Source organism: Mustelus asterias, chromosome 21, assembly GCF_964213995.1.
Source record: "Mustelus asterias chromosome 21, sMusAst1.hap1.1, whole genome shotgun sequence".
Taxonomy (NCBI): Eukaryota; Metazoa; Chordata; class Chondrichthyes; order Carcharhiniformes; family Triakidae; genus Mustelus; species Mustelus asterias.
The window spans coordinates 38,728,776-38,749,889 of NC_135821.1; positions in this window are offsets into that span (position 1 = coordinate 38,728,776).

The window sequence follows — 21,114 nt, forward strand, 5'->3', positions numbered from 1 at the left end:
AGTCTGAAAGACATGCTGGTTGGGTGCATTGGCCATGCTAGATTCTCCCTCAGTGTACCCAAACAGGCGCTGGAGTGTGGTGACTAGGGGATTTTCACATTTGCTTCATTGCAGTGTTAATGTAAGCCTACTTGTGACACTAATAAAAGAAAAGAAATGACGTACATATAATCTGTGCATGCATAAGTCAATCTCTAAAACACACAACAATGAATTAAACAATTATTTGAGCTAGCAGAACAGAAATGATGCAGACAAGCCATGAAGGTTCACAAGGTTTGTCGTCGCAAATCACTTTCCACTTGCTGAGCCGCAGTCTCACATCCTTGTTCTCTCTTCATCTGACATTTTATTTGTTATTTCTGTTGGTCAACTGGCCATTCATTTTGCTGTGTATTTTATCCTCCCACAGTCCCCTGCATTCTTCCTGATAGTTTGCCGAGCTCCCCAATTTGGAATCATTAGCAAATGTCAATATTACTCTTCTTGTGTTGATTGTAAATAGGAAATGTAAAAAAAAGGTTTCAATGCAAATCCTTGGGAGCCACAGCTACCCACGTCCCAGCCAGAATATATCAGGCTGCACTCTTGGCACAGTTTCAGATGCTGTACTTGACTCCACACCTGTCACTGATGTGTTGGAGTGGTCAATCTGTTCTGAAGTGACTGCGCTGTGCAGGTATTGTAAGCTAATCAAATTAACCAGACAATGGCTCCTAAATTACCTTAGCCTCTGTTTAATTAATTCACAGCACATTGTGAAGTAATTGAAATACTTTCAATCCCACACAGCTGCTGCAAAATAAGTTGTTTGATGGTTTCCTGAAGAACTGCTGTGGGGGTGGAAGTAAGTGGTAGCTGTAATTGTTAGTGATTTATTGTCAATTTACATTTGTCTCTCAATTTTCAATTTTGTACAGCAAGGTTATAGACTCTGGTATTATGCATAGTTCACCGTGCTTGCAAGTAAATGCAGTAAGGCTCATTCCCCACATTATATCATTCAATGCATTCAAATTAGCTCGCTCACTGATAAGACCACAGTGGTCCCTTGTCATGACATTCGGGGTACTTTTGTCTACATTTTCAGGGGTGGTGCAATGCTGATAAGACTGGCGTTTAGTACTCATCTTTAATTGCCCCGAGAACATGGTGCTTCGCTGTCAGAATGCAGTGAAGAGGCAACCTCTTTGGTGCGGGACCGGAGTCACATATGAACAGGTGGGAACAAGCTCCATTGTGGACCACACCTCAAGTGCTTGGAAGAATGGCTACTACCTGTGACGTACAGTGTATTAATTAAACAGGAACTACAGCAATGCGAGGGCCATTCCATGTTCTGTGTGGGATCCCAGGGAGGAGCCAATCGAAGCAGTTTAGAGGAAAAAGGAATGTACTATTCTTCTGGGTTCCCACGCCTTCTGCCCTGTTTGGAAACCCCAGCCCTTCTAGTGGAGCCCACTTACACAGACTGGAGGCTGCAACACCTTGTTTTACTGGGCGTACGAGTCTCCAGTATGACACAGGGTCCTGTTTGATCTGGGAAGGTGAGTGTTGAACTTAGTTAGTCTCCACCCCACACATAAGTCTTTTAAGTGGGGGGAGAAGTTCTGCCTCTTATGAATTGGGGGCTTCTGAATACTAGACATGACACAGACCCCACCAAATAGAGTAGCTGCCATTTCCAGTTGGATCTTTACATCTCCCACCAGAGCTTTACTGGGAGTCAAGAAATCCAGTATATTTTGAGGGCCAGTCATGGATGGTTGCAATGCTGCAGGGAGATTAAAAAACAGCAGAGGCAGACTGCCTGGGAGATGCCATGGACCACATTTTTTATTTTATTCATTCGGGGGATATGGGCATCGCTGGCTGGCCAGCATTTACTGCCCATCCCTTGTTGCCCTTGTTCAGAGGGCAATTGAGAGTCAACCACATTGCTATGGCTCTGGAGTCACATGTGGGCCAGACTGGGTAAGGAGGGCAGATTTCCTTCCCTTAAGGACATTGCTGGACTCACTCCAAACTGTTATGCGCAGGTGTATTCAAGAAGTCCAGGGCTTCAAAAATGTAAGCCTACCGTGAAGTTTGTTCATCTCTATTCCATTTTGTCTCTGCAAACATGTCTTGACATCTTGTAAGTTGAAGGAACACAGTTAACAGACTTGCAGCCCGCCCTGTGACAATAAGTGACCATGCAACATGAAATTAGGTGCAGTTGCGTTAGAATTAGATGTGAATATTGAATGTGCCAATAATTTTTTTTAACTGCAAGTTGTAGCTTCACTGCTTGAGGGTGAATCCAGTAAGAAGTCTCACAACGCCAGGTTAAAGTCCAACAGGTTTATTTGGTAGCAAAATCCACTAGCTTTCGGAGTGCTGCTCCTTCGTCAGGTGAGAATTCACCTGACAAAGGGGCAGCAAGCGCTCCGAAAGCTAGTGGATTTTGCTACCAAATAAACCTGTTGGACTTTAACCTGGTGTTGTGAGACTTCTTACTGTGTTCACCCCAGTCCAATGCCGGCATCTCCACATCATGAGTGTGAATCAACAGTGAAAGCAAAATATGGTTTGTGAAGCCCTTTAGCATGGTCCTGAAGTTCATGTGCAACAGGGTGACAGGTAATAAATAACCTTGTGACATACTACGTAATTTGATTTGATCTATTATTCTCACATGTATTGGCATCCAGTGAAAAGTATTGTTTCTTGCGCGCTATACCGACAAAGCATACCGTTCATAGAGTACAAAGGGGAGAAGGAAAGGCAGAATATACTGTTACAGTCATAGCTAGGGTGCAGAGAAAGATCATGATGTGTCCATTCAAAAGTCTGATGGCAGCAGGGAAGAAACTGTCCTTGAGTTAGTTGGTACGTGATCTCTTTTGTATATTTTTCCAGAAGGGAGAAGGTGGAAGAGAGTATGTCCGGGGTGGGTGAAGTTTTTGATTATGCTGGCTGCTTTTCCGAGACAACGTGAAGTGTCGACGGAGTCAATGGATGGGAGGCTGGTTTGCGTGATGGACTGGGTTACGTTTACAACCTTTTGTACTTTCTTGCGGTCATGGTCAGAGCAGGAGTCACCAAGCTGTGATACGTCTGGGAAGGATGCTTTCCACGGTGCATCTGTAAAAATTGGTGAGAGTCATAATGGACATTCCTTAGCCTCCTGTGAAAGTAGAGGTGTTGGTGAGCCTTCTTACAATAGTGTCAGTGTGGAGGGACCAGGACAGATTGTTGGTGATCTGAACACCTAGTTAAGACACGAACTTGCAAATTTGTACTGTTCTCAGTCATGTTTAGAGCATTAACTTGCTGTCACCTCCTGTTAAACTTGCTTCACTGCTGTTCTCAAAGAAGAGTGTAAATGAATGCTGAACAGGAGCTAATGCCCCATTTACAAGCCATCAAACCCCACCACTTGTCACTCGCCTCTTTAGCTCCATCCATGCTTGTGTTGCCAAACACTGATTTTTGGCCATTATTTTCTTTGCCCTGTACAACCATTGGAAAGGTTAAGCCAGTTTGCCTCTACATGTGGTATTTTAACATTATGTGGCCACATTCCTGTACTTTTGGATTCCAACCACTGATGGCTGATGATATGTTAGCCTCCCTTCCTCCCTTGGGTCCCTAACATTAATCCAGAGAGCTTGCCTGACAAATCAGAATTTTAAAAATGTATTCTTTCATGGGATGTGGGTGTTGCTGGCCAGGCCAGAGTTTATTATTCATCCCAAATTGTCCTTAAGAAGATGGTGGTCTTCTTGAACTTGAGCATGGTCGGAGTAGGCTTGGAGGACCAAAGGGCCTATTCCTGTACTGTAATTTTCTTTATTCTTTGTTTTTTGAACTGCCACAGTAGGTACACCCACAATGCTGTTAGGAAGGGAGGTCTGAGATTTTTATCCAACAACATTGAAGGATTGGTGGTATCTTTCCAAGTCAGGATGGTGTGTGGCTTCATGCATCTGCGTTTCTAGTCTTTCCCTATCACCTGTTCCTGATAAGCTCCTGCAGTGATGTTCTGGGACTGAGATCCTTGACCACCAACAACCACACCCATTTTTCTTCATGCTATTTATGACCAGTGGAGAGTTTTCCCTCAATTTCCATTGACTTCATTTTCGCTAGGGCTCCTTGATGCCGCACTCAGTTAAATGTTTCATGTCACAAGCAGTCACTCTCACCTCACCTGTTGAGTTCAGCTGTTTTGTCCATGTTTGGACCAATGAGGTCATGAGCTGAGTAGTGCTGGTGGGAGCTAAGCTGGGTGTCAGTGGCAGATTATTGCTGAGTAACCTCTGCTCGATAGCACTGTTGGTGATCTGTTCACTCACTTTACTGATGATCAAGGACATTCCTGGACAATTTTCCACATTGCTGGGCAGATACCAGTGTTGTAGCTCTACTGGAATCGCTATTTCTAGAGCATAAGTCTTCAGGTCTATTGCCGGAATATTATCAGGGCCCCATAGCCTTTGCAGTATCCGGAGCCTTCAGCTGTTTATTGATATTTGATTTGATTTAATTTAATTTATTATTGTCACATGTATTAGTATACAAGAAAAGTATTGTTTCTTGCGCATGATACAGACAAGGCATACTGTTCAAAGAGAAGGAAAGAAGAGAATGCAGAATGTAGTGTTACAGTCATAGCTAGCGTATAGAGAAAGATCAACTTAGTGCGAGGTAGGTCCATTCAAAAGTCTGATGGCTGCATAGAGTTGGTTGGTATGTGACCTCAGACTTTTGTATCTTTTTCCCGACGGAAGAAGGGGTGCGTGGGGTCCTTAATTATGCTGGCTGCTTTGCCAAGGAAGCAGGAAGTGCAGACAGAGTCAATGGATGGGAGGCTGTTTTGCAAGATGGATTGGGTTACGTTCACGACCTTTTGTAATTTTGTACGGTCTTGGGCAGAGCAGGAGCCATATCAAGCTGATACATTCGGGAAGGATGTTTCTATGGTGCATCTGTAAAAGTGTGGTATCACATGGAGTGATACCACACTATGGACTTTAGTAAAGCGTTTGACAAAGTCCCTCATGGTAGGTTGGTGCAAAAGGTTGGATCTCATGGGATAAAGGGGGAGGTGGCTAGATGGGTGGAGAACTGGCTTGGTCACAGAAGACAGAGGGTGGTAGTAGAAGGGTCTTTTTCTGGCTGGATGCCTGTGACTAGTGGTGTTCCGCAGGGCTCTGTATTGGGACCTCTGCCGTTCGTGATTTATATAAACGATCTGGAAGAAAGTGTAACTGGGGTGATCAGTAAGTTTGCGGATGACACGAAAATGGCTGGACTTGCAGATAGTGAGGAACATTGTCAGAGGCTACAGAAGGATATAGATAGGCTGGAAATTTGGGCAAAGAAATGGCAGATGGAGTTCAATCCAGATAAATGCGAAGTGATGCATTTTGGTAGAAATAATGTAGGGAGGAGCTATACGATAAATGGCAGAACCATAAAGGGTGTAGATACGCAGAGGGACCTGGGCGTGCAAGTCCACAGATCCTTGAAGGTGATGTCACAGGTGGAGAAGGTAGTGAATAAGGCATATGGCATGCTTGCCTTTATAGGACGGGGCATAGAGTATAAAAGTTGGGGTCTGATGTTGCAGTTGTATAGAACGTTGGTTTGGCCGCATTTGGAATACTGTGCCCAGTTCTGGTCGCCACACTACCAGAAGGACGTGGAGGCTTTAGAGAGAGTGCAGAGGAGGTTTACCAGGATGTTGCCTGGTATGGAAGGGCTAAGTTATGAGGAGAGATTGGGTAAACTGGGGTTGTTCTCACTGGAAAGACGGAGGATGAGGGGTGACCTAATAGAGGTGTATAAAATTATGAAAGGCATAGATAGGGTGAACGGTGGGAAGCTTTTTCCCAGGTCGGTGGTGACGTTCACGAGGGGTCATAGGTTCAAGGTGAGGGGGGGGAGGTTTAACACGGATATCAGAAGGACATATTTTACACAGAGGGTGGTGGGGGCCTGGAATGTGCTGCCGGGCAAGGTGGTGGAGGCGGACACACTGGGAACGTTTAAGACTTATCTAGATAACCACATGAACAGAGTGGGAATGGAGGGATACAAAAGAATGGTCTAGTTTGGACCAGGGAGCGGCACGGGCTTGGAGGGCCGAAGGGCCTGTTCCTGTGCTGTATTGTTCTTTGTTCTTTGGAGTGAATCAAACTGGGCGAACACTCTAATGCTGGGGACCTCTGGTGGAGGCCAAGATGGATCACCCACTCGGTACCTCAGGCTGAACATGGTTGCCTCCAGCGGCACGTTTGCCATTGTGATTCTCAGGAGCTGCTGTGTCCAATTCTGCAGGTGCTACTCGGTTGGGTTATGGATCGCTGTCCGCTCTGGTTGGCTGTTTTCCAATAATCGATTACAGCTGCTAGTTTCCATTAGTGATTGCGACCCAGATCATTTGAAACTTACACACATTTGTCATGTAGACTGTGATTTAACATCTGGATTACATCAGTGATATTGATCATTATTGGGACAGGGTTTCAACGTGATAACAGTCTCTTCTGGAAGAAACCAAAGACTGATCAATAGGAAGGCTGGAGGGATGGTCTCGCCTTGGAAACACAGAATGCTCATTGTATCTGTGTCAGCTCTTGTAAAGAGCTACCTGATTATCCCCCTCCACACAGCTCTTGCCCCACAGACCTGCACATTTGTACCTTTCAAGTACATGCCCCTTTTATGAATTTCCCTTGCTGTTCCACTGGCGGGTGAAACTAGAACTAGGGGCATTGCCTCAAAATAAGGGGGAGCAGATTTAGGACTGAGTTGAGGAGGAACTTTTTCACCCAAAGGGTTGTGAATCTGTGGAATTCCCTGCCCAGTGAAGCAGTTGAGTCTACCGCATTGAATGTTTTTAAGGCAAGGATAGATAAGTTTTTGAACAGCAAAGGAATTAAGGGTTACAGTGAGCGGGCGGGTAAGTGGAGCTGAGTCCATGAAAAGATCAGCCATGATCTTATTGAATGGCAGAGCAGGCTCGAGGGGCCAGATGGCCCACTCCTGCTCCTAGCTCTTATATTCTTATGTTGTCATCCGTCCAGCATTCAGCGGAAGGTCCGCGTGATTTTCCATTCATTACATTTAACAGAATGTTTCTGGAAATATTCCTTCAATTCCAACATCTGCCCAAGTGTCCGAGTTCCTTATCTCAGCCGCGTCACTCCAGGAGGGTTCGGAATTAATCTTGGTCTGTTTGCTTTGCCACTAGCAAGCTTCAGGTCGTTCCCCAGTGCGGGAGAGTTGGGGGAGGAGAATGGAAATGGTGAGGGGCGTGGATAGCGACGACAGACCTTCATACAGTGGAGCCAGCAAGGTCCCTGCTGTCCTCTGACCCTATAGACAGGTAAGAATCACCCTATGGTGGCTGCTTCTCCATCCCACTTCTCCATCCTCCTCCCTGTATTTGGGGCAGGAAGTGCTACTTGGAGGAAGGAAAATGACTCAAAGAAAACAAGTCAATGGCCTCCGCATTGAAAGGATAAAGTGGAGCTCACTCTCTGGCATTGTTACGGCTTTAGCCACACAACACCCCTTGGCCACATGCTCTCTCATTGAGTTCCAATCCATCATATCCTCCCTAAGATGCAACGATTCCAAGTGGAAATGCAATTGCCTTGGTGTTTCCATAGCAACCTCTGGTCCAGACTGCTGCCGTACTGTGTGCCCTTTTTGCTGGAATGTTGCCATGATTGACAGATGTCTAATTGTAAGAGTAAAGTTGCAGATATGAATCTGTGATTTGTTTTTTCATGGGACTGGTTGAAGTCATGTAGCGAATTTAAGAAACTGCAAATAAATGTATGAATGGCCGCCCATTCTTATCAACAGAAATTCCTACATTTGACAGGGTAAGTTAAATGCACTGGGAAAATAAAATTGTTTTCCACAAGGAATTGAGGCAAACGGAGAAAAGCTGGTTTAGTTTTTTTGTCACGACATGATCCGCCATTGAAAATATGTCTTGGCAGGATTTCCATCAAAATGACAGTGAGGGGTAAAAATTGGCCCAGGTTCGTTTTCAGCCATTACCCAAACATCAAGATCTGAGTTTGGCCTCAAATTGGGCCTTGGGCCTCATTGAGTATTCCAGACAGGTTGTCCATGTCATAGGTAGCTCATTCGATCTCTGGAATGACTCTTGGTCTATTTGCTATGCCAACAGCAAGCCTCAGGACGCTCCCCAGGGCGGGAGAGTTGGAAGAGGAGAATGGAAGTCTTGAGGGGAGTGGATCGCGGCCACTAGCCTTCATTTGAAGTACAGTAGTTCCAGCAGGTTCACTGCTAAACTATAAGGAAAGTTTTCTCATCTTTTTTACAGTGGTGATCGTTGGTTAGGCTGCGTCCAAGTCGAGAAGACCCAAGGCCTGAGGCCTATACCGCTGAGGGTAGCCCACCTACTGAAAATTGCCCTTCAACAAGTATTAGGCTCCCCACTGATATTTCCAAAGTCCTTACATCTGCTTTAGGTACACAGAGAATTGTCGAAGAACAAAATATTACCATAGTTATTGTTAGTAAGCTCGGCTGAGCTCTGTTTTAAGGTTAGATAATATAATTTTAAAGCTAACTAAAATCCACAGGTAACGTAGTGAGAAAACTAACCACATTTGCAATATTTTCCAAAGCACAAAGCTAAAGGATGATGTGCTGCGTCATGTGAAATATTAAAAATTCAAGTCCATTTGCCATATGAATTATCTAGGCAATTTGTCTAATAGGCTGGTTCTCAAATATGTTATCTGATCAAGTGAGTGACTGCTGCACTTCCTTTTCTCCAACGACTGTTTGTATTGGGGAGGGATTTTAATTAATTCAGCGATGTTTATTCTACAGGGGAATTTGCATAATCAGGAGAAGTCCTCCAAAGTCACACGAACCTTGGCAGAACACCTTTCACTGTGTTCTGGACCTGACAGCCTGCCAACCAAGTGGTTGCAATGATCATCTACGGAGACCTAGTGCTGTGTTGCTGGGGTGCATAGCACCGCCAGTCATCTCTGGCGCGGGCATGCAGCGCACCCTCCCAGGAAGGATGCCCGCGGAGGCCTCCTTGGCATGCACCAGAGCCCATCAAGGAAATCTATCTTGACGTCACACAACCTGTCAACTGGCTGCCGTGATGCCAGGATATCTCATTAGAACCACAAAGTTCCTGGCAACAAACTTGTGCATCACTCTACAAACAACAGGCACACAAGGGCTCCTGCCATGGTGTTACTTAAAGGTCATGATGTGGAGATGCCGGCGTTGGACTGGGGTAAACACAGTAAGAAGTTTAACAACACCAGGTTAAAGTCCAACAGGTTTATTTGGTAGCAAAAGCCACAAGCTTTCGGAACCTTAAGCTCCTTCTTCAGGTGAGTGGGAATTCTGTTCACAAACAGGGCATATAAAGACACAAACTCAATTTACAGAATAATGGTTGGAATGCGAATACTTACAGCTAATCAAGTCTTAAAGGTACAAACAATGTGAGTGGAGAGAGCATTAAGACAGGTTAAAGAGATGTGTATTGTCTCCAGACAGGACAGCCAGTGAAATTCTGCAAGTCCAGGCAAGTTGTGGGGGTTACAGATAGTGTGACATGAACCCAAGATCCCGGTTGAGGCCGTCCTCATGTGTGCGGAACTTGGCTATCAGTCTCTGCTCAGCGACTCTTCGCCGTCGTGTGTTGTGAAGGCCGCCTTGGAGAACGCTTACCCGAATATCAGAGGCCGAATGCCCGTGACCGCTGAAGTGCTCCCCAACAGGAAGAGAACAGTCTTGCCTGGTGATTGTCGATCTTCACTAACATTTTCAAGGTCCTTATATCTGCTTTAGGTACACAGAACATTGTCGAAGAACAAAATATATATTTTGTTTATTAGTAGGGCGGTTTGTATTGGGGAGGGATTTTAATTAATTATAAATTAATTTAATTATAAATAGGGCGGTCACATTTGCTGGGTTTGCAACAATGGCAGGCAGATGGAGCAGAGGCTGTGGTGAGGACAAGCTCTGCACAATGCCCTCTGCTAAGTTGGAGTTGGACTCCTTCATACTCCTTGACAACCACAGAATGGCCAGCCATTCCACCCAGCATCTCAGTGCACAATCTCCTCAGCATTCTCCCATGTTGGAGTCCACTTTCCTTTTATCTTGTTACTTTGAACACCAGAGGACCCAGGTATAATTATAACAACTGCAGGATCAGGTCCATGTCTGTACCAAGCTCACCTTTCACGATCCAACATGAATACCCACATAAATCATTCCACTCACCTCCAGTGTGATTATATGTTTTTTATTTTTAACTTCATGATTCACTCTAAGAATTCAGGGACCATGCTTCACAATTCCAGCCTAACTACAACAAACTCAACAGTGCTACTTTTGATCTCTACATTCCATACATACTCACACTAAATTGAGGGCGGCACAGTGGTTAGCACTGCTGCCTGACAGAGCCAGGGACCCGGGTTCGATTCCTGGCTTGGGTCACTGTCTGTGTGGAGTCTGCACGTTCTCCCCGTGTCTTCGTGGGTTTCCTCCGGGTGCTCCGGTTTCCTCCCACATTCCAAAAGATGCATTGGCCATGCTAAATTCCCCCTCAGTGTACCCAAACAGGTGCTGAAGTGTGGCGACTAGGGGATTTTCACAGTAACTTCATTGCAGTGTTAATGTAAGCCTACTTGTGACTAATAGATAAACTTTAAACTCAAACAACACCATGCAGACAATAGATATCCATGGAGCCATTTATGTTCCTATTCATTTCCAGTACTTCTGTGACCATGGCTATATGGTCTACTTAAGCTCTACGATCACTTTTTACTATAAACAGTGAACAAGTTAACATCTTCCAGGCTGTAAAGACATGGATGAATGGCCCTCTCTTTCCTCAAGCTCCTTGACCTTGCTTTAGATCCTGTTTAGGGGAGCTGAAAGCAGCTATAAGCCATATACTGATCTCATAAAGAGATATATGAATATTTTAACCCACATTTCCACGCTGTCTCATCAAAGTCTCCGTCGGATGCCCCTGTAGCCAAACTGGTCAGTGGCATTGCCCTCCTGTGAGCTAGCAAATGAAACTCCTTTTGTCCAGCCTAGCTGCAGCCCACTCATGTTCAGATCCCACTCACCATGTGCTTCTCCTAACTCCATGCTTATGTCCGAGGCATATGCAGTGCTAGGGTGAAATTCTTCTGTCTCGCTCACCATGGGCAGGACACAGACCATGCAAAGGTCTGTTGACAGACCTTGGGTGGGATTTACCGGTCTTGGGGCGAGTGCAAGTGGAAAATCCTGCCTCTAGTGTCTGCCAACAGCAGGTTCAGCTTCCCCTTGAAGGCATACAGAGGGTAGGCATACATGCTCTGCGTCAGCAGGCAATATGATCCAGAGGCTCATTACCCTGGGAGACAAAAAAATCCCTACTGTGTGAGCTGTCCTGACAAAGATGTCAGTTCGAGAGGGATTTGGGTTGCTCCTTTTTTAAAAGAGGAATGGATGTTTCCATAGAATAGAATCATAGAATCCCGACAATGCAGATGGAGGCCATTCAGCCCATCAAGCCTGCACCAACATCAATCTCACCCAAACCCTATCTCCATAACCCCATGTATTCACCCTAGCTAGTCCCCCTGACACTAAGGGGCAATTTAGCATGGCCAATCAACCTAACCCGCACATCTTTGGAGTGTGGGAGAAAACGGGAGCACCCAGAGGAAACCCACACAGTCATGGGGAGAATGTACAAACTCCACACAGACAGTGACCCAAGGCCGGAATTGAATCCAGGTCCCTGGTGCTGTGAGGCAGCAATGCTAACCACAATATTTTTAACTGGGTTTAGCAACAAAGGATTCAGTTTGTTTCCATTGCAAAAAGAAGATTAAAAAGTTATCTGAAGGAAATCTTTAAAATGATGAAGAGATGAGACAGACGAAAATAGATAGAAGTTTGAAAGATCTGGATGAGAGGATGCAGATGGAAGATTAAATGTAAATGTTGCATCCAGGCAAAACATTTACAAAGAGGTTGTGGAAAGCACCGATAAGGTCACATTTGAAGCAAAGAACATAGCAACATTTAAGGATGGGTTGTTGAATGAAAATGATATGGGAACAGGATAGAATTAAAACCATTCCAAATGCGTATCATGGTCATGAACGGTTGACCTCATAACTTGTCCTTTGAAGAACTCCCTGTGTAAGAGTTCCCACTCCAGAAAAGTTAAAAGTCAGGGGATCGAATACTTTTGCCCAGATCTTCCAGTCAGCGGCAAGGCTAAGGTGCATGCTGCTGCCTACAATAAAAACTCCTTAGCTTGTTGTGCTGGAACTTTGGGGACCTTCTGTTCTGGCTGAGAGGTGTAGCCATCAGCCAAGGCACCAACAAATGGGTCTGAAAAGCTGTTCATCGTTTTGCATTTAAACCCATCCCGATACAGCTTCTGCTATAAATCACTTTCAATCCTGGTCCTAGCCCTATGGTTAACAGTATAGGTATCCATAGGTAGGTTTGGGGCATTTAGCCAAGTCTACAAAGGTGGGGTCAGTATTGGAGGCATCAATGGAGAGGTCCAGATTGTGTACCCCTGCCCATTAGAAGTTTGAAATTCCCAGGTATGTATGTATGTTGGGTGGCACGGTGGCATAGTTGTTAGCATTACTGTCTCTCAGCGCTAGGGACCCGGGTTCGATTCCCAGCTTGGGTCACTCAATGTGCGGAGTCTGCACATTCTCCCTGTGTCTGCATGGGTTTCCTCCCACAGTCCGAAAGACGTTCTGGTTAGGTGCATTGGCCATGCTAAATTCTCCCTCAGTGTCCCCGAACAGGCGCCAGAGTGTGATGGCTAGGGGATTTTCACGGTAACTTCAGTGAGGTGTTAATGTAAGCCTACTTGTGACACTAATAAATAAACTTTAATGTGTGTGTGCATGTATGTGTGTGTGTGTGGAGATCCCCTGGGTCTCAATGTGCAACAGTGGTGAACATCTCAAAGCTCGCTGTTCATTCCATTGTATAGGGAAGTCTGGGCCATTGTTAACCCAATCACACTATTGTCATTGCTCAGATTGTTTAAAAGATTTGGAAGCACATCATAAACCTGTTAAAGCTGATGTTTAAACATAATTATCATTTGGGATATCTTCCAGTTCTCAGCAGGTATCAAAAACTATTGATTGGCTGTTGTCAGTTTGTATCACTGCCCAGGACAGGTGTATACCTATCTCTGTGAAAAGAGGATAATATTTCCCAAAAAGGACCACAGTGCAGGGAGTAGAGAGCCTGAAACAAGCTCTGTGCCAATTTCCAATAGGGGGAGGTCATGGTGTACTGGTATCAAGGGGAGGAAGTGATATCAGGGGGAAGCAGTGGTGTAGTGGTACCATGGGGAGGTAGCTTGGATCAGATCTAAGCTCTGTAGTCCTACCACATCCAGTCGTGAATGGTGGTGGACAATTAGACAACTCCCTGGAGAAGGTTTCTTTACAAATAACCCCACTCTCAATGATGGAGGAGCCCAGCACATCAGTGCAAAGGATTTGCTGATGATTGCACAAATTTCAACACCATTCACGACTCCTCAGAAGATGAGGCAGTCCATGTCCAAATGCAGCAAGATATTGACAATATCCAGGTTTGGGCTGAGAAGTGGCAAGTAACATTCACGCCACACAAGTGCCAGGCAATGGCCATCTACAACAAAAGGGAACCTAACATTCACTCCTTTATATTCACTGGCATTACTAGTGCTAAACCCCCACTTTCAACATCCTGGAGGCTACCAATGACCAGAAACTGAACTGGATTGGCCATATAAATCTCTGGCTACAAAAGCAGTCAGAGGCTAAAATCCTCTTGACTCTCCAAAGCCTGTCCACCATCTACAAGGCACAAGTCAGGAGTGTGATGGAATGCTCACCACTTGCTTGGATGAATGCCCCCCCACTCACCCCTCTGCACCCCGCCCCCCCCTCCCACCCGCCCAACTCCCTGCCCTCCCCCACCGATCTGAGTGGAGCCATCTGACCCACCTCTGCATCCCCACCCCCACCCCCATCCTGCCCCTCCCTCCCCCACCACCGATCTGAGGCAGAGAGCCGCCGGACGCTCGGAACTTACCTCCTCAGAAGGTGGAGCGCCCGAATCGGACCTTTGCAGACCATGTCTGTTTCGCAAACCAACCTCCCATCCATTGACTCCATCTGCACTTCCCGCTGCCTTGGGAAAGCAGCCAGCATAATTAAGGGATCCACGCATCCTGGACATACTCCCTTCCACCTTCTTCTGTCGGAAAAAAGATTCAAAAGTCTGAGATCACATACCAACTGACTCAAAAACAGTTTCTTCCCTGCTGCCATTCGACTTTTGAATGGACCTATCTTATATTAAGCTGATCTTTCTCTATACCCTAGCTATGACTGTAACACTATATTCTGCACCCTCTCCTTTCCTTCTCCCCTATGTGCTCTATGAATGGTATGTTTTGTCTATATAGCGTGCAAAAAACAATACTTTTCACTGTATCCCAATACGTGACAATAATAAATCAAATTAAATTGAACACTCGACAAGCTCGACATCACCCAGGACAAAGCAGCCTGATTGACTGACATCCCTTCCACCAACATTCACAGCGGAAGCCGTGTGTACCATCCACAAGATGCCCTGCAGGATCTCACAAAGTCTTCTTAGACAGCACTTTTCAACCCCACATCCATTACCATCTAGAAAGACAAGAGCAGCAATTACCTGGGAACACCGCCATCTGGAGTTTCCCCTCCAAATCACTCACCATCCTGACTTGGAAATATATCGCCGTTCCTTCACAGTCGCTGGGTCAAAATTCTGGAACTCCCTCCCTAACAGCACTGTGGGTGTACCTACACCACAGGAACTGCAGTGGCTTAAGAAGGCAGCTCACCACCACCTTGTCTAGGATAATTAGGGATGGTTAATAAATACTGGCCTAGCCAGCAAAGCTCACATCCTGTGAATGACCATATTTTAAAAAATCAATCTCATGCCAAGTGTCATCAAATTCTTTAATATCAAATGAACTTAATGACAATCTGTCAAAGCATTACACTGAATGACTTGGAATTCCAGTGAACTACTCAATGAGATGTGAAACTCCCAGAGAGCTGGTAAGGCTTTAGGTATCCTTGTCTCAGTTTGTAATTCTTCATTCAGAAATCTCGCTATGGCAATCCATGGGATTCTCCAAGGGGAACAGGTTACTTTTGCTAAATATGAAACAAACATATTGGACACTTTTTACCTGATGTTGCATGTGATAATGTGAGAGATTTCAGAGCATCATTTAAAAACAAATACCTGTAGTGAAGGACATTCTGATTTCCTTTTCTTGTTTTGTCCATTGTCGCAGCTGTAGATCTGATAATTACTCTGATTTCACTCAGCAGTAATGCCTCCATATCTCAGTGGTCAGAAGGAAGTGGAGGCTTTAGAGAGAGTGCAGAGGAGGTTTACCAGGATTTTGCCTGGTATGGAAGGGCTTAGTTATGAGGAGAGATTGGGTAAACTGGGGTTGTTCTCACTGGAAAGACGGAGGATGAGGGGTGACCTAATAGAGGTGTATAAAATTATGAAAGGCATAGATAGGGTGAACGGTGGGAAGCTTTTTCCCAGGTCGGTGGTGACGTTCACGAGGGGTCATAGGGTCAAGGTGAGGGGGGGAGGTTTAACACGGATATCAGAAGGACGTATTTTACACAGAGGGTGGTGGGGGCCTGGAATGCGCTGCCGGGCAAGGTGGTGGAGGCGGACACAGTGGGAACGTTTAAGACTTATCTAGATAGCCACGTGAACGGAGTGGGAATGGAGGGATACAAAAGAATGGTCTAGTTTGGACCAGGGAGTGGTGCGGGCTTGGAGGGGCGAAGGGCCTGTACCTGTGCTGTATTGTTCTTTGTTCTTTGTTAGACCGCCAGTCTTGTAAACTGGGAATCGCGAGTTCAAATCCCACCAAAGCCTGTGATTGAAAAATGTAGCTCTCGCCGCCATCTTGACTGTGAATCTGCACATGGTGGCACAGCGGTTAGCACTGCTGCCACACAGCACCAGGGACCCGGGTTCGATTCCCGGCTTGGGTTACTGTCCGTACGTAACGAGTCTGCATGTTCTCCCTGTGTCTGTGTGGGTTTCCTCCGGGTGCTCCAATTTCCTCCCACAGTCTGAAAGACGTGCTGGTTCGATGCATTGGCCGTGCTAAATTCTCCCTCAGTGTACCCGAACAGGCGCCAGAGTGTGACGACTCGGGGATTTTCACAGCAACTTCATTGCAGTGTTAATGTAAGCCTACTTGTGACACTAATAATGTCACTAAAAATGTCAAATTTTGTCTGATAATTCTACTGGGACATGTCCATCCCTTATGGATGCTGTATAAATACACATTATTATTGGTGCACCGCATTAGCCGTATCACAGTTGATCAAATCGACCTTTAACCGTTCATTGTAATTGTTCACTTACATTAATATCAAATAACGATGACGCTGATAATGAAGTCCAGATGTTGCGGTGAATTAATCAGTATGCTGATCCTGAATAAAAGAATAGAAACTTTTAATCATTGTAAGAAAGTTCATCACTATGTTTACATTAGAAATTCCAATTAGTCCTGTGCAATTCTGCTTTAATATTTATAACTTCATGTCATTCAAAGACCAGATTTGAATAAGCTTTAAAGGTTATCTGAATCCTTCCCTAATCCACTTGTCTCTGGAAACATTCTTGCTCTCGTTCAAGCCACCAGACCATGTGCTAATTCCTTTCTATCAGATCAATAAATATTTATGATGCCGTCTTCTCATTCTCTTAAGGAGAGGAAAGCGCAGGATCCGGAAGACACCCTGTTAAAATCATATGAGAATTCTCAACACCAAGCCTGTTTATTCACATAATGTCAATCATTTTTATCAATTATTAAATGTATTTGCAGCTGGTTTGAATTTTTAAAAGGAAACAGGGAGGCGTGAGGCAAATTAATGCAACAATGTTGAGGAAAAATACACTTTTGCACCTAATGTCACTTCCAATTCGGCTGAGCGGGATTTTGTTGGATGAAGAAATGTTTTAAAATTTATTTTATTAGTGTCACAAGTAGGCTTACGTTAACACTGCAATGAAGTCACTGTGAAAATCCCCTAGTTGCCACACTCCAGTGCCTGTTCGGGTACACTGAGGGAGAATTTAGCATGGCCAATGCACCTAACCAGCACGTCTTTCCGACTGTGGGAGGAAACCGGAGCACCCGGAGGAAACCCACGCAGACACAGGGAAAATATGCAAACTCCACACAGACAGGCACCCGAGGCCGGAATTGATTCTGGGTCCCTGGCGCTGTGAGGCAGCAGTGCTAACCACTGTGCCACCACTGCTTGGTTCTGCCTCGAACTCACCAGACCAGGAGAACACTCGGTGCATCTCAGCTGTTAGATTTGCAATATGTCTCGAGTTATCAGCTCCTGCTTGGGACTTTCTCAAGAGGATAATCAGGTCGGACTGAAGAGAGTCCATTTGATCGCTGAAGAAGCATCTTCTAGTGTTAAATTGTAGTGACATACTGCTCGGATTGTGGGGATTCACTGGATAACGTTGTGCAGAGCAGTTGCTCAGGAATGACCTGTTCCTAAATGCTGTGTGGCACGGGGGTAGGGGCTTCTTTGGCCACATATGTTCTAGCAACAACTGGCTGGAAGATTGAGATGTGGAGATTGAGTGTCAAGATTGAGTGTCAGGGCAAGCCCAAGATGGGGTGCAATGTCTTATCCTGTCTCTCTTGTGAGGACCAGGAATTGGGTTCAATTTGAGTTTTGTTTTTGGAGCGAGCAAGGAGATGGATTCGGGTCTGCCCGGTCCACTCTGCACATTGGTTTTGTAATTTTAAGAATGGAGTAAAAGAATTTCTAAACAAAAAAAAAAAATTTTTTAGAAGCAACTCGGCTGGAATTTACTGCCATAAATCAATGGTTAGCACTGCTGCCTCACAGCGCCAGGGACCCGGCTTCGATTCTGGCCTCGGGTCACTGCCTGTGTGGAAGTCTGCACATTCTCCCCGTGTCTGCGTGGGTTTCCTCCGGGTGCTCTGGTTTCCTCCCACACTCCCCGTGCAGGTTAGATGGGTTGGCCATGCTAAATTACCCCTTAGTGTCCCAAGATGTGTGGGTTAGGGGGATTAGTGAGGTAAATGCATGCGGTCACGGGGATAGGGTCTGCTGGAAAGTTGGTACAGACTCAATGGTCTGAATGGCCTCCTTTTACATGGTAGGAATCCTGTGAAATCTGGCGGAGCCCACCGGCCCCCCCACCCTTGGGTTTTATATAAAATACGGCATGATGGCGTTGGGTCAGCAGTCAAAGTCGCTGCACCAGGCTCCGATATTCGGAAAGAAGAGTGGGCAGCAAACTCAGAAGATTGCCCAACATTTAAAAAAACAATGATCAAGCTGTTGACCTTGTTGAAGAGGCCATTTCATGTTGTCCACTCAATTTCTCAGCAGCCCCACAGGAAACACGGGGGAATTTTCGGCCCGGTGTTTGCCGCGGGCGGAATGGCGACGCTGGTGGAATATCCCACAAAACCGCAGGAACAAGAATCTCAGCGACGTGGTCTCGTTCTCTGATTTACCCCATCTCCCGCCGGTGACATAACGTTCTGCGTGGAAACTTCATTTTAATAACCTAACATACACTTAAAGGTCTTCCCCGCTACATATTGCCCCCCCGATAAGGAATTCCTGATGAAGTTTACAACAGATATTTAAAAACATGAAGCAGTTGGGAGGAACAAGGGTATTTATCGCCCCCGTGGAGAGAGGGACATGCCTGGCACTGTCCCCTGATACTGTACCATGGAGCTCCATTGTGGGGGGAGGGTTCCCCTGGTATGCTGGGGGGGAGTGGAATCGCCCTGATGCTTGAGGGAGGGAGTTTCTCTTAACTGTGGGGGGGAGAGGAGGTTTCCCCTGATGCTTATGGGGGGGATGGAATCCTCATATCCATGGCGGGGGGCAGTTTTGCTTCAATGCAGGTTTGCCCCGATCTCTGTGGATCTAGCATTGCTGGCTCTATCAGGCCCTGCCCTGTCCTGCCAGCATGACAGTGTAAACCGTGGCCTCAGATTTTCTGTGCACAGAGAATCTGGAGAGGAAACTCAGCTCTGCAGCTGGAAAGCTGCATGCCAGTTTTCGCACCCCAGCCAGTACGCTGTTGGAAGCGATTTACCCTGGCGATGAGGAAGCAGCATAAGGACAAGTGAAAAGGCTTGTAAATGGACTATATGTAGCAGCAGAGTTTGCTGCTGAAGATGGCAGCGTTTGGCTGTTATAGACTTCCTCCACTGTTTTCAGGCTGACATTACATATAAGGGGCGGCACGGTAGCACGGTGGTTAGCACTGCTGCTTCACAGCTCCAGGGACCTGGGTTCGATTCCCGGCTTGAGTCACTGTCTGTGTGGAGTTTGCACATTCTCCCCGTGTCTGCGTGGGTTTCCTCCGGGTGCTCCGGTTTCCTCCCACAGTCCAAAGATGTGCGGGTTAGGTTGATTGGCCATGCTAAAATTGCTCCTTAGTGTCCTGAGATGCGTAGATTAGAGGGATTAGCGGGTTAAATATGTAGGGATATGGGGGTAGGGCCTGGGTGGGATTGTGGTCGGTGCAGACTCGATGGGCCAAATGGCCTCTTTCTGCACTGTAGGGTTTCTATGATTCTAAGAAGAAAGTGAGAGATCTTTAAATGTGTGGCCATGGCCAACTTCCTGTTCACAGTCTAACTCCTCTCCGTCTGACCTCAGGGCCGACACCCCTGATTGGGTGTGGAATCTTTCATCATGGCACTGGTTGGCCAGCCTGCACCCCAGCTGGCTGTTAATTGTCTGACCAATGCTTGATGCCCATCGCCCATGTCCCACGAATGAATAAAAAAATGCCAGGGTGGACGCGCTGAATCTGCAGCTGGCAAGAAGTCAGAAACCCTCCGGCATCAAATCCTGTTGCAACTCTCCCAATGGCGGGGAAACAGCAGCTCATTCTTCCCACTGACAGGTGATACAAATGTCTTTTCCATTTATTTACGTCTCGGGAATGCTGATTGAAACAGCTGCCACCCGGAATACCGTCAGGGCTTCCAATCTTCCGTCACACCAGCGGGAAAGCACATCAAACCCCATTGATAAAGGCTGGTGTGCTCTAGACGGCCCTGACTTTGCCAGAGACTCTGGGATGGGTGCAACATGCGAAGCCTTTCTGTCACAGTGCTGCGCTGTTCACCACTCTGCCAGGACACACTGTCTCCTGCTCTCCATCTCCATGCTGAGCAGGGCTTCATGGACACCGCCATGCTGCTGGATCCATGGATCCTCCTCTGTCACCGAGATGGATACTGCATCTGGGGGTCGGGGAGTACAGGCGTCTCCTTCCACCCCCGCCCCCGGTTCCACACAGCAGTGACTATCTGGACGGCACTGTGCTGCGGGACTCATGCACTCACTGCAACAAAGGACAAGTTCAACCTGGGGGGGAGCATGGGCTGTGGCCTAACGAAGACAAAGGCGGGGGGCAATGTGGAAGGAGGTCTGTGCAAGGAGTGGGGGAAGGACGAGGGCTCATGATGAACACAATGGGGCAAGCAGGTGGATGAAGAAGATGAACAATGGAAGGCAGGGGGGAGACCGAGGGGAGGGAAGCTGAACTGACAACAGCAGACAAACAATGGGGGGCGGGGGTTGCGGTTTAAGAGCCAGCACATGTGTTACTGGAAGGGGATGAACACAGATAGCAGGGTATGGGATGGGTGCCTGTTAGTGTGACACATTAAGAATGGTTCACACCTACATTAAACAGATTGGGACTGTCACTCTATCATCAGAGTCACAATATGACTCATGTACTTGGGAGCACAAAACACTTCCAGAACTAATGCTCATCTTTGCTGTTGTTAATCATTGGGTCATGCGATTCAGAAATGGCTTACTGTAGTACATGCCACAGCTATTGAAGTACGGCTGAATAAGCCCCACAGTTGGGATGAGCTGTGCATACGGTAAAAGCAAAACACATTGA